Source organism: Diabrotica virgifera, chromosome 3, assembly GCF_917563875.1.
Source record: "Diabrotica virgifera virgifera chromosome 3, PGI_DIABVI_V3a".
Classification (NCBI taxonomy): domain Eukaryota; kingdom Metazoa; phylum Arthropoda; class Insecta; order Coleoptera; family Chrysomelidae; genus Diabrotica; species Diabrotica virgifera.
In genome coordinates this window covers 192,357,072-192,373,005 of record NC_065445.1, presented here as the reverse complement: position 1 = coordinate 192,373,005, position 15,934 = coordinate 192,357,072, and positions in this window count along the sequence as shown.

The window sequence follows — 15,934 nt, the reverse complement described above, 5'->3', positions numbered from 1 at the left end:
AAACACTCGCACTTTAGGGTTTTGCGATGCGGCTTTCTGCATAATTAGGTTTAATTGATGGGCATAGCAATGTATAAAATGTGCACTGGGATATTTCTGTTTAATTTGGATTTGAACACCGCTGGTAGAACCGCTCATAACATTTGCACCATCATAAGTTTGAGCTATTAGTTTTTGAGGAGTTTTTAAAATTAACGGATCTATTTCGTTTTCAATGCAGGTTTTTAACCCAGCTGCTGTTTTATCCATAACCCTTAAAAAGCCCCAAAAATTTTCATAAATGGAATCTTCGTAGAAATACCGTAATATCAATACCATTTGACAATTATTTGAGACATCGGTGGTTTCATCGCATTGGATAGATAAAAAGTCGGCCTTTTCAATTTGATGGGAAATTTCTTCCCGACAAACTAGTAGCATACAGTCCAAAATATTTTGTATGGTCTTGGAGGTTCCTTTAAACACAGTTGCTTTCTGTAAATGTTCTTTAAGTGTAGCATCCAACTCTGCAGTAAAATCTATCAACTCTCTAAATATTCCTCGATTTTCAGATCCCTCGCTTTCGTCATGACCTCTAAGTGCTAGTTCAAAAGAACCGCAAAATTTTACACAGCTAATAATTCTTTTCAAAATGTGTCGGTTTTTTCTGACTTTATTATTGTGTAGTACTAAAGACTGCCTGTATGCAGAACTCAATTGTGTTAAAATATTGACTTTGCCAAGCAATGCGAACCCTGTGCATGAATTAATATGACCACGAGACGATTCATGTTTTTTTATTTTTGCAGGAAGGTGGTGAAGATCTTTTATCCCTGTTCTTGCCCAATTTCGGTCCATCCCTGATCCGGCATTGTAAAGTAATAAACACGGGAAACAGTACAATAAATTCGAAACGTCACAACCACAAATCCAATTATTTCTTGTATAAATGTCTCTTGAAAAATGGCGGGTGAAACTTCTGTTTTCTGCTTTGCGTTCACTAATTTGCGTTAACTTCAAATTTGGCAACGGCCTGCCCAATTCTTTAATTTTTAACTTATCTTCAAGTGGCAGATTGGAAAAGTTCGTATTTAATATATTATGAACAGTATTCATGATGCTAAAATAAATTCGTTCTAATTAGCCCATGTGTTATAATATGAAAAATATGTGTACTTACGTAATAAGAATAAGTGAAACTTTAAACACTACTACTGCAAACTTTTCCACTGCTTTCGCTTTATTGTTGTCAGAGATATCTGCTTGCAAAGCTTCTTGCCGCGTGCTTTCTTGCTCACTGAGGCCGCTAAAGAAGTGCGGCCAAAATGCAACATCACGCAACGTCTGAAGATGAGTGGGAGTGTTGGTCGACCGTCCTCGATTGCTATGGTTACGTGGCCGCACTTCTCTTGCGCCCAAATATCGTGCGTGCCCTCTCAACGTGGTCTCAACCATCGCCTACGTCCTATAAAGCTATGACAAGCTGGTTGAGCGTCGGAAAAATATCAGACAGTGTTTTTATGTGAATTTCAACAAATTAAAATTAGAATAGAAAATGTTGAAGTTGGTTGTATCAGAATTTTTTAACCAACATTATATCTGGGAGGGCGCGCGGCCATGCGGCCTCAAAGAGGAGCCGCCACTGATGATGACATCTAATGCATCTGGAGAAAGATCATTCAGCGTGTTGAAAATAGAGCTCCATTTTCCCGGCCCCTTTTGATTTTCCGGGAATCGAGAGTTGGTAATTTGGATTTCCCGGGAATTCCCGGGAATCGGGAAATGTAAAAATAAAAAGAAGAAATTGTTTTTCTTCTAATTTTTCAATGCAATTATTATAAAAAATTTTATTACAAATTATTAATGTTTAGAAAAATTCAAAAATTTAAAAGAAAATTAATAATTTTGAAGAAAATTTTAAAAATAGAAAAGTTATAAATTTGTGTAATCTGAATTTATGTTGTTTTTATTATTGAAATATGTTTAAAAAAACATAAACTGTTGAGTGTTTGACCTTTCAGGCTGGCTCTTTTTTTGTACAGAAATTTGCTGAATTTGAAAACGCACTTTCTGTTGATGTAGGTCTGATGCTTTTTAGTGAAGCGAGTAATTTTTTAAACTTCAGGTCAGCTGATTTGCACTAATCTAATACCGTGTTAAATTTCCTATGTACTAATTCTTCATAAACATAATTTTAATTCAAAATAAATATTTATGTTATAATTCTGGATGTCTGGATGCTTCAAAATAAATCGGATCGTCGCATAAACAAAAGAATGTTTATGCTGATGGATGTGATACATTCTGATTTTACCCCAAAATTGCAGGGTTTAACCCGGGAGCAGTCGCGCCAAAAATCTAACACTTTATCCTCTTCCGTGATAACTTGAAGAAAAATTTTGTAACATAACTTTTCACTCGTAAGTGCCTCGAGGAAGATTGTAGTAATGCGTGGGAATTAAAAAAAAATTTAAGTTTTTTTTAAATTTTTTTGTGAAATTTACGGCTTTGGTGAGAACCAATTAGCTTTAAAATTGTTAGAAATAGATATTTTTAACGTAAAAAGGCAATAAAAATATTATACAATAGATATTTCTTTTAAATTCGCATTTAAATTCGTATGTGAGCGCGACTGCTCCCGGGTTAAAATATAACTGAAAAATAAATATTTTAAGTGGAATGATTTAAAGTGATTATTAAGCAGAGATAATAATTGTATCAGAATAATTTATTCATTGTGAGTTAGTAATATATCTCCGCTCATAATTTAAAATAAAATATTTTAAAATCCCGGGAAATCTGTAAAAATTCCCGGGAATCGAGATTTCCATTTTTTACTGATTTCCCGGGAATGCAGCTCTAGTTGAAAATAGTCAAAAACTACTTGAGGAACTCGATTTCTGACGAAGATTCTAGATTGTCTAGTTTGGCTAGTTTGTTTTGGGTAATTTGGCCTAGGGCCGCAAGTACCCTAAATCCGACACTGTTATAGTATTTCGGTAACTTTAAAATGCACTTCCGGTTGTATCCTGGGATTATAGGCTTTCATTCGACACCTCATTTGTCATTCTATCGGTATTAATAACGGAAGAGTTATATTCACAGACAGGCGGACAGACAGGGTGAATCCGGATGTATATATTTTGTTTTCGTCTTGCTGAGGCGCGTCGAATAATATATCGCTTGTACCATTCCGGCGACTTTAAAACAGTACTTCCGGTTGCAACTCTAAAAACGGAAGTCCTAGATCAACGTTCTCACCTTTAATACCATTCTTTGGTTATAAGCTTTTCATTCTACACCTCATTTTTGTCAATTTGGTATACTGAAGGAGGAGTTGTGTTTATGTGTGACGCCGATAAAATTCAAGGGTTTCACATTTATTTAAAATTGGGTGAAAACAAAATTATAATAATTTTGGAATTCATTAAATTTTATGTCGATTTAATGTAAACCTTTTTACCCAAAACGGCTTTGTAAAGAACCTAGAGATCTTTAACCACCCAGCGGACGGGCTAAATAAAATTACACAAACACACGGGTGAGGCCTGTGAGGAACAGAATAATTGCAATATTCTAGATTTTGTGGAAATAAATAAGCATATAAAATTTTTTAACATTTTTCGCATTTTGACTTTATTTTTTAGTTTATAACGAAATAAGAAAAGGTACCCCAAAAGTAAATACAGTAGAACCCCGCAAATCCGAACCCCGCTAATCCAAACCTTTGGCAAATCCGAACCCACGGAAAGTTAAAAAATTTAAAAGTTCAAGACAGAAACTTAAAAACATGTTTATTATACATAGTTAAACCAGAAAATTTAACAATGTAGGATTACTAAGGCGTATTCTTTAAGAAGTCGGTAACTTTCGTCTGACGCATGGATGTGTAGCGAGTTAACGCAGCGATGTTAAACCATTTACGCATAAACATTACATCGACCGGTAACGCAGCAGAGTTAATGTAGAGCCACATCCAGAGATTTAGTGGCAACAGGGAACTTGCACTAAAAAATTTGTTTGCATAAAATTGTTAATTTATGTTTTAAAATGTTATATTCAAAATATTACGTCTTAACAATGAATAGTGTACGTACAATATCTGATCAAAGTTCCGCGCCTAAAATTTTCGTTTCAAACAACTTCAAAAGCGAGAGCTGGGGTCTGACGTCATAGGCCACTCGTATCGTTTGCCCGTTTGGTGGGCTATTGCATTTAATGCAGTTTGTCCATAGATAAATAATATATGTAGTTGAAATATCTTGTTTTACTCTGTGGCAAAAATGATTTTTTCTGTGACAGGCAAAATATTAACATTTTATCTCTGTTGACATGTATCAAAAAGTTCTTTTTTATGAAATTACTTTTGTCGTTTCTTGTGTTGAAGAACAAAGAAGAAACAAGTAACTTAAAAATAAACAAAACTTTTAGTAATAAAAGTAAGAGTAACTAAAAAGTATTGGTGCTACTATAGTATGCGGTCTACAGTCGGGTTTCTACTATAGCTTGCGGTCTACCGAGGGATGCGGTGTAAGTATAAGCTGAGATGATAAAGATATTAACTTGTAAAATTACAATAATGATTCTTCTTATTTATGCGTATTATTAACTTTGTAAAGAAGGATTTTGTTGGCTATGTACACGTTCTATCGGTACGTCTGCTAATCACCATAATCTTTTCTCAGAAGGCTTTGAACACAATAATGAAAGGCTCCAGTAGGTACTAATAAACATTACAATAAAATATAATCTTTATTATATTGCAAATTACACCGTAATCTTTTCCAGGATATACGAAATCCTTCGATTAGAGGTAGGTGGATCAAACCCACGGGGTTAACCGTATACTATAATATAATGGTACCAAACTATTGTTATAAACGGTTTAAACATGCTTATTAATAACTCTTACTTATTTACCTTGACACCTCGCATTTCTCCAATAGAATAGCTTTCACTACTTTTTATAAAAGTTGCCACCATGAAGACATCAACGGTAGGTAAGTTGTCAGACTTACCCTCGTCCGTCATATTATGCGTTTTAAACTCTTTACAAAGTAGCACTCAACTTTATCAATTTCAGTTTAAAACTAAGCTGATTGGGGAACTACTTATTATTACAGTATATAAGATGGATATAAATAATACCTAGGAATTTTCCATTAAAGTCGATTAAAATGTAATATACCCGTGATACCTACCCTAATCGCGTTGTTTCTGACTGCTAGGCCGGTTGCCCGTGGCCCGTGACGTCGGACCAATAGAAAAACGTTTTAAGATCATGGTACCTTATGTTTTTTAATATCATTTTAATATTTAAAAATTTATGCAAGTTCCCTACTGCGTGTGACACTCGATCTGGCAGAAGAACTTCTTTCTCGCTTTCTTCTTCTTCATTAGGGCTACCTTAAAGTTGAAGCAAGTCTACAATGTCTTCAGCCGTTTTCAGCCGCTTCAATACATTTTGTAATTGCACTTTCTTCTATGTCTTCACATCTTGGAAGTTGTGTTACGACTTCTAGATCAGCTTGTAATGGAGCTTCTTCAAATTGTAAATCTGGTCACAACTTCTTTCATGATTTTGTAATTAAAGTCTAAGGGCTGTTGTCCCAGGCCTCAGCCACCCAATAAATGACATCTTTTACGGTGATTTTTTTCAGGTTGTCAGTAGTGGACGGCTTTCCTCGCCTTCTAATACAGTCCGTACCAAATTTTTTCTATAGTACAGTTTTATAAACTGCAGAATACTCTGGTCCATGGGTTGCAATAAGGTGGTCATATTTGGTGGTAGGAAAACAGCTTTTCCACTTCGTTATTGAATATCGAAATTATTATACACTATTCATCCATGCTTTCCAGGCTAACTTTCGGATAATCCGAACTTTTCGGAATCCGAACCGGCTGTCTCCCCAATTAGTTCGGATTTGCGGGGTTCTACTGTATTCCAATTTAAAAGTAAAACAACACTAATCATTATTATTAAACAACAATGTTTAAAAAAATGTCCATACAGAAATTAGTTGTAATCAAATTGTCAGCACATTCCCTATATGCGAGCGGCACTCCCTAATTTGAGGCTTAGAAATCGAAAAAGCGAGCATAATAGGTAAAGGGCAAATTTTGGTCATTCTTTATATTTTCGAGGTCGCTGAATCCGAATATGAAGTTTATTTTTATCTAGATTTGGTGGAAAATATTCAATAATCCAATTTTACGCAAAAATGCGAAAAATCAATTTTGGTGATTTTTCAAATTTACCTCTCTGTATCTTTGGTCGCTGTAAATATTTCCTTTTGATAATTTTACTGTATCATTCTTGAAAATTTTAGATAACAACGAGATTTGTCCGAGATGTTTAAACAAATTAAGAGAGAAGTTGTTAATGTTTAAACAATTTGTCGTCAGATTTCGTTAGTTTCCTGTTAACTTAAAAAAGTTGGTTGACAAACTTTTTAGTTGATTAAATAAGATTAGTCAACACAGCATTAAAACTTAAGACATGAAGAAGTTTTCTGGCAAATTTCAAGTCAAAATATGCAATAGGAAAAAAGTTATGTGACTTTATAGACGAGTGGCACTGCTCCCAAAAAACGCTTATTTCTCGAGATACTGACCACGGTGTGGCTAATTGCTAGTTTTGATCATACGTTATGTGTTTGATGGTGCTGAAAACGAAAATTAGGTTTATTTTTAATTTTACGGTGGGGAACATTGTCAAAATCGCAATTTTACCCCAAAAATAAAAAAAATAAATCACGTTTTTCTTAAAATTAAAAGTTGCACAATTTTTTTCTTAATACATTTTGTTCTTTGTAGTCTATATTTTAACATAAACTTGATTGAAAAGCTAAATTTCAAACTTTGTCACTCAACTTTTGCGATTAAACTTTGCATTTCAGGAATCTGCACCTTTTACTTTAAACAATTCATAACTTTTATTATAATAAGACAAAACGATTGAAACAGGCCCCACTGTCTTCAGAAAGGTAAGAAATATATACTATAAGAATTTCGGAAGCAGTATTCAAATGGAACAAAGTTGTAGCGAGTTAAACCCAAAAAAACGTGATTTCTTTTTTTTACTTTTAGGGTAAAATTGCGATTTTGACAATGTTCCCCCACGTAAAATTCAAAATAATCCTAATTTTCGTTTTTATCACCGTCAAAACCATAAAGTCTGATCAGAATTAGCCATTCACCCACCGTGGTCAATATCTCGAGAAATAAGCGTTTTTGGGGTGTGTCTATAAAGTCACCTAACTTTTTCCTATTACACATTTTGACTTAAAATTTTCCAGAAAACTTCTTTATGAATTATGTTTTATTGCAGTGTTCGTTAAAATTATAAACTAAAAAGTTTGTCACTCTACTTTTTTTACTAAACATGAAACTAACGAAATCTGACGACAAAATGTTTAACATTTAACAACTCATCTTTCAATTTGTTTAAACGTTTTAGACAAATCGTATTGCTATCTAAATACATCAAAGAAGAGACAGTAAAATTTCCAAAGGAAATATTTACAGCGACCAAAGATACACCGAGGTAAAATTGAAAAATCATCAAAATTGATGTTTCCCCTTTTTCGCATGAAATTTTATTTTTGTACCGGTTCCACCAATTCTAAATAAAAATTAACTTCATATTCGGATTCAGCGACCTCGAAAACATAAAGAATGACCAAAATTGGTCATTCACCTTAGAGTTGATTTTCGTGGTCGGTAGGTATAAAATAATTTTAGGGGTTGCTGTCGCTCGCCTGCTACAGCATATTGTTATTATGATCCTGCTAATGTATTAAATAGGGGAGTCAATAGAGCTTTTGCTTACGAAAAAAATCAAACAAGATAGAACTTTTTGTAATTTCATTAAGAAATGTTCAATAAAGGCCATATCAAAAAGTTTTACTCCAGAAGTGGGTGCTTCATTTTTTATTAAATAAGTGAACTGCGCAATTAGTTGTTTTTTTTTAATAGGTACCTACAAAAATATAAATTTTGGAAAAAACTAACTTGACCTTATATCCTTATATAAAGATTTTTCTAAAATTAAATCTGTAGCTTCTATAATTTTTTATTTATAACGCTAAAGTCACCCTTCTCACAAACATTGGCGCACTGTAAACTAGCGTACGGCGAAGTGCACGGTTGAGTTATTTTAATATAATTATTTCACTGATTGATCAAATTAAATTTTACAAGTTGAAAATGAAAGAAGATGAATAGAGCTATCTTATAGTTATAATAAAAAGAAATAAAATATATGGACATAAGTACGGTGTGGGCGGAAAATGAGACTTCATGAATTTTGTTAAAAATGATTTAAAAGTGTGTAACTAATACAATTTTACCTAAAAAAAACTCTCAAATTTGCACAACTTACCTTTCAAACATCTTACTAAACGATGTTTTATTAAAAAAAAACTCAAAAATTTAATTCAAATGATACGACGTCTCAAAAAATGAGAGAATCTTTAGAGAATTACTGCCATTTTAAAAGTGTATTACTCAAGTTTAAACGAATATTTTACAATTTTTTTAGGTGCTTCTTTAAAGTGTAATATATACGCTTTAAAATGCATTATTTTACTTTACAAATGGAATAAACAACTTCTTTTTGAGAAAATTAAGAAAGATAAAAAAACGTAATCCAAATACCGAAAATCATTAGTTAAAAAAATGTGTAGGTATACAAAGTCATCAAAACTTTATTCTGTACAACTTACTAAAATAATATATTTAGTAACAAGCTTAATCAATAATAAATGTTCAAACATTTTTTTTGAGCTCTTATGAGCTCGTATGTCTGCGTAAATTGAAAACTTTTGAAAACTTCTTTATTATAAATTGTACGAAAAAAAAAAGTTATTCTTAATAAAATGCTCTGCGTCATTATAGACTCTAATATGCAACTATCAGATATGGTTCTTTTCATGAGGATTTTTCAGTGCGTCACAAATGATAGAAAAAAAGATAAGTCCGTAATAATATACATTTATATGTAACATTTATTCTAACATGACATTTTAGTTAAATCTGACAGTTGTCAAATTTTATTTGCAATTGGGCATAAAAACAAATCAATTGTCTTTATTGCATTTATAAAATGGTATTTTCTTTGGTTTGCATAGTCTTATAAATTGTACAGATTATATACGCTCTGAGCTTCGCTGGTGTCGCTCCTGGCGGATTACTAATTCAACTTTCACCGGTAATCTTTAAATTTATTATTAAATTGTTATCGCTTAATATTTACAACGCTAAAATGTAATTAAATTGTAATAGATTTTTTTAAGATTTTGCTAATCAGTTTGACGTTCTATTGATGAAATATTAATTTCTTACTTTGGATACTTTCACAATTATCGTGTAGATGGAGCTAAGAATTTATAATTACATATTACGGAACATTAAAAAAACGTAAATTCAGTATTTAAAACGTAAGTATATTTAAGGTAAAAATATATACCACAGCTTTGACCAACTAATAATTTTTATAATTAATGTTTTTAATTTTAATTTTAAATTAATCACTTTGACATTTATGTCAAATTTCCGGTAAACGTTTACAGACTTGCCACTACTGGCGCTCGCGAATTTATAAATATCCCCTCTACGTATGAGCTCACAGCGTATACGTAGATATATTATATAATTAGTAAATAAATTTTTGTCTATTATAGCGCCATCTATCGACAACTAGAACAATCACCGAACTAGAATAATTACCAAAGTAATCACCGACGTGCCTTTTTTTTCTGTCGTACCTATACAATTTAATGCATTAGAAAGAAATCGAAAAACTGTGACGCACTGAAAAATGCTCATGAGAAAAAGCATATTTATCAAATGTTATTAATGTAAAAATACCTTTATATTTCGCAGTCTCGAAAATTGTTATTAAGAAAAGTTGCTTGTAATTGAAAACTATGTTTCAATATTCAGTTACATCCTTCTAATTGAAATATTCTAGGGGTGGTGGGTAAATTTTGACCCCAATAGCTGTTTTTATTTAATAAATTCAGAAATATTCAATTTTAAACTCATTATTTTTTTATTGGACTTTGATTTCATTCTAGATATACTCATATTTTGTAACAAAAAAATTATATTTTACGAAAAAAATTTTTTTTTCTGAATTTGGGGTCAAAGACGAACTTCCTTGGCCTTCCATGTTCCAATTTTATATTAAGTAAATACCGTCTATTATGTGGAATTGTTTGTAAGAAACATTCCAATATTGACAAAAAATTGTTGGTTAAACCTGTGGCGACGTAAATTAGTGTATATTTTAACATTTCTTTAGTTCTATGTTCATAATGAGGAATCCTGTTTTTGTTCAGTTGCAAATATGTTTTACTAATTGTTGGATATTGTAAAGATAGTTTTAGTAGACCACTCTGTAAAACCTAACAACTGTTATCAGAGTATTCTTTTTCTCATGATCATCTTTCAGTGCGTCACAGTTTTTCGATTTCTTTCTAACGCATTAAATTGTATGTGACAGAAAAAAAGGCACGTCGCTGATTACATTTCGTCGGTGACGTTTATAACATTTATTCTAGTTATTCTAGTTGTCGATAGATGGCGCCATAATAAAAAAAATAATTTTTTTTTAATTAGATAATAATATTACAAATAATCTGTATAATTTATACGACTATACAAATCAAAGAAAATACCATTTTATAAATGCAAGAAACACATTTGATTTGTTTTTATTCCAAATTGAAAATAAAATGTGACAACTGTCAGATTTAACTAAAATGTCATGTTAGAATAAATGTCATAAATGTGTATTATCACGGACTTACCCGTTTTCCTATCATTTGTTACGCACTGAAAAATGATCATGAAAAGGACAATAACACATTTCTTATTATTGTAAAAAGTACATTCGCCAAATGAGTATTAAATGAGCCTTCTTTGTAGAAAGATGTGTTTTATTTTAGTAATTTATAGTTTGTAATATTCACCCTCAAATTAGGGCTAAAATATAGTACAAAGTGGCGACGTGTTTTATGGACATTTGTTCTAGTATTACGAACGAGACTAGTGACTTTTTGTCGTAGTTAACGCATTTTTTATATTAAAAATGCCGGACGTGCCAAAAACGCCATCGTATGTTCCGTTTACCGGTACCATTCAAGAGTTCGTGCCCGGTAACTCAGATTGGACAGTGTATAAGAAACGATTAAGTAATTACCTTGCTGTAAATGATATTAGTGACGAAAATCGGAATCGTGCTATTCTCTTAAGTTTATTAAATGAAGAAGCGTATAAATTGTTGTTCAATATGTGTATTCCAGACGAGCCAGAGATAAAAACGTTCAAAGAGTTGGTTGATTTGACGGATGAACATTTTAAACCGATTAAATCAGTGTTTAGTAACAGGGAAAATTTTTTTTATAGCACGCAAAATGGCCAACGAAAGTGCCAAAGAATGGGCAGCACGTCTACGTAGTTTGGTAGTGTCGTGTGAGTTTGGTGGCGCCCGTGAAATCGAACAGGCGTTAGTGAATCAATTTATCATAGGTTATGATAGTGGCACAGTAAAAGATCGTCTCTACGAGGAGAAATCCACGGTAAAGTTTTCCGACGTGGTGCAAATAGCTTCAGCAAAATCTGTAAGTTTTTCAAATTTACAAGTTGTAAAAAAGGAACCAGAAATCCATTTCGCTGGCGGAAGCTCTTCCAAATTTAAACAGTCAGCGCATGTTCGCGCATCTACATCTCAGGAAAGCAACTTCGACGCAGGAGGGAGGAGCCAATCTTCAACAGCTGGAACTTCCACCAAAACTAAATGTTTGGTATGTGGACGTAAAAACCACAATTCAGATAAGTGTACCTATCGAGAATGTTTTTGTCACATTTGCAATATAAAAGGGCATCTAGCACCAATGTGTTCAAATAAAAATAATAAATCTATTAAAACAGGTAATAAAAACAATTTTCTAGATTCTGAAGAATATTGTTTATATAGTTTACAATATAATACGAATCCTGTGTTAATAGATTTATTAATTGATAATGAGTTGTTTACATTTACGTTGGATACTGGCGCTAGCTATAGTGTTATTTCAGAATGCTTTTATAATTTAAATTTTAGCAATAAAATTTTGCAGGCAACCTCCAAAATTTTTAATCTTTATAATGGGGACAAATTAAAACCTTTAGGTTTCGTTAATTGTGAGGTTAAATATAAAGAGAAAAATGCTATGTTAAATTTGTATGTTATTAGTAAAGGAGGACCTCCATTGCTAGGTAGAGATTTCTATAATCTGTTCGATCTTACCATTTTTAACGTAAACGATTTAGCATTTCCGTCAGATTTGAATAATATATTAATTAAATTTCAAAATTTATTTTCGCCTGGTTTGGGTAAATTTACAAAGGTGTAATTTCAATAAAATTAAAATCTGATTCTGTAAGTCCTAAATTTTTTGGAGCTAGTCCTTTACCATTCGTGATGAGGGAAAAGGTAGAAAATGAGCTAAACAGGTTACTACAACTAGGTGTAATTGAAGCTGTAGATTTTTCGAACTGGAGTACGCCTATTGTTCCTGTATTAAAAAAAAATGAGTCTGATCGAATTTGTGGTGATTTTAAAGTCACCGTAAATCCTTTAATAGAAATTGATTCATATCCTTTACCTAAAATTGAAGACTTGTTTACAAAATTAAACGGGGGGTTACATTTTACAAAATTGGATTTATCTAATGCTTACCAGCAGATATGTTTAGATGAAAAATCGAAAGAGCTTCTAACGATTTCTACACATAAAGGTTTATTTCGTTATACTAGAGCACCATTCGGGATTGCAAGTTTACCTTCTAAATTTCAAAAAATTTTAGAATCACTTTTACAGGGTCTTGATGGTGTGGTATGTTTTCTAGACGATATTCTCGTCACTGGTAAAAATAGGGAAGAACATTTATCAAAGCTGGAGACAGTTCTTTTTAGGTTAGAAAATGCAGGTTTAAAATTATCTGTAGATAAGTGCGAATTTTTTAAAGAAAAAATTACATATTTAGGCTACGATATTGACAAAGATGGTTTACATACCTCTGAGTCTAAAATCGAGGCAATTGTCAAGGCGCCGACGCCTACTAATATGAACAGTTTACAGTCTTTTTAGGGTTAATAAATTATTACGGCAAATTTGTTAAAAACCTATCTACCGTGCCAAATCCTCTTTATAATTTATTAAAACAAAAGGTATCATGGAATTGGTCAGTTGACTGCCAAAATGCATTTCTAAAAGTTAAACAAATTTTAGTGTCAGCACCGGTTTTAGTACATTATAATCCCGAACTACCCCTAAAATTAATAACTGATGCTAGTGAGCAGGGGGTTGGAGCGTTAATCTCTCATGTAATGCAGGATGGTACGGAAAAAGTAATTGCATACGCCTCACGTACACTATTAGACAGGGAGAAAAAATTTTGTACATTAGAAAAAGAAGCATTAGCGGTTGTATTTGGGTTATGTAAATTTCATAACTATTTATATGGAAGAAAATTCACGTTAGTCACGGATAATAAACCATTGTCATATATTTTTCATCTTAATAAAAAAATACCGGAATATTCAGCTAATAGATTGCGAAGGTGGGCCATAATTCTATCTAGTTATCAATATGATGTACAAGTAGTAAAAAGTGAAAATAATCCAGCGGATATGTTGTCACGTTTTCCGCAATGTATTGAAAATAATTCAGTTGAAAATGTTGAATTTAATTATGTTGAGTATTTTTCAGAAAGTTGTAATTTTCCTATTAAATTGGAAGAAGTTAGGGAGGCAACCAAAAATGATAAGGTTTTATCTGCGGTTCGCAAATTTATTGATATGGGTTGGTCTATAAACAAAAAATTTGCAAAAAATATTAAATTTAAGTCATTTTATAAAATTAGGAATGAATTATCTATCGAGTCAGATTGTTTAATTTGGAATAATCGAATTATAATTCCATCTAAATTACAACAAAAAAATTTACAAAGTTTACATTCATCACACATGGGCGTAGTTAAGATGAAAAGCTTAGCGCAATCTTATATTTGGTGGCCTGGATTAGGAAAACAAATTGAAGAAATATGTAAAACTTGTGAAAACTGTTTAAAATTTAAGAATGTACCTGAAAAAACCGAAATTCAATCGTGGCCTTGGCCGGAACGACCTTGGGAAAGACTTCACTTGGATTTTATGGGTCCATTTTTGAATAAAAACTTTTTAATAATATTAGATGCTCATAGTAAGTGGATAGAAGTATTTCCCATGAGTTCAATAACTTCTGCCATGACTATAGACGTTCTACGGTCATGTTTTGCACATTTTGGGTTGCCGTGTCAAATGGTAACCGATAATGGTAGTTCGTTTTGTTCGGATGAGTTTCAAAATTTTTTAAAAAATAATAATATTGTTCATATTACTACTCCCCCATATCATCCTTCATCTAATGATGCTGCAGAAAATGCTGTGAAAACAGTAAAAAATTCTTTAAAAATTTTTTTAGGTGATAAAAAAAATGTACACCTTAATTTAGCATTAAATAATTTTCTCTTCGATTATCGCTCCACTCCTCATTGCACAACTAAGGTAAGTCCTGCAAAATTAATGTTAAATAGGAACTTAAGAGTAAACAGTAGCGATCAACAGGTAGCAATAAAAATATAACTTCGGGAGATAGTATCATAAACTTTGGCAACAGTGGTAATCTTTGACATTATCCAAGATTAATATTATTGAAAATTTAACTCATAGGCGCGCTAAATGGAAGTAACCGAAACAATTTTTTTATTAGTAAATAAATATTTCTAAAAATAAACCAAAATGGGTGAAAATTTAATGTTAACATGGTATTTGCACGAAATAATAATAATAAATAATAATTTCGTTGTGAAGCGAAACGAGAGCCGTCTTATTTTATTTAGTTCATAGAGCGCCAAAGGCACTCTAGAACGGCCCTTCAACCATTCTTAGGGTCCCATCAGAGGTGCATATTTCATTCTTTTTGAATTACTAAAATTCGGGCTACCGTTATCGATTCACAACGAAATGATGGCATGAATGCCGTGGCGGTATCTGCTAAAGACGAACGAAAGTTTTACTTCTAATGATTAACAATATCATAAATAAAATAAAACTTATTAGAACTAGTCTTCTGGTTAAACCAATCGTGGCTTGCGGCTTCTAAAATTTGCAAGCCAACGAATTGCCGGAGCTAAGAAGGCCGAGGGAATTCTACCAGGTTATGTCGTACTTCATGGAATGATTATTTATTATTTTGATTAGTTCTACTAGTAATCTGAGCATTGGGAACTAATCTTTGTTGGAATTTTACCGTGCTGGACAGGTGGGAAGTGAGATGCAGCCTGATAGATCTTCCTCGGCATTGTTAGCTCCTGCAATTCGTTGGATTCCAAATTTTAGAAGCCACGAATGATGTAACCCAAAAATTAGTTCTAATAATAAAGTTTTATTTTTGATATTATTAATATTAAAAGTAAAACTTTCATTCGAATAATAAAACGGTATTGACACTCCCCCCATATTTCGTATTTCCGTGTACACGTCTGGACGTGAGCTGTAAGCGAAAATAATCATACAAGTGACATACAGCGTGTCTCGTTCCCTGTTCAATTGCTGCTGGCGTGGTATTACAGTTTGTCTCGGTAAGTTCTCATTGATTATGCATACATATTTTAAAGAACAGATGGTTGCAAAAATATATGTTATAGGCTTAGGGTTGAAAAAAAAACAAAATTTGTAGTTTGTTTAATTTAATCGTGAGAATATAGGAAACTAATATGGTACATATTCTAACGTTAGTTTGAAGAACATAATAGAAGCGTTGTGAAAATGAATTAAAAATAAATAAAAAAATTGACAAATGCATTAAATTGCATTAAATACATCTGAAATAGAGATAAGTTATATATTCTTTGGTGGACTGTTT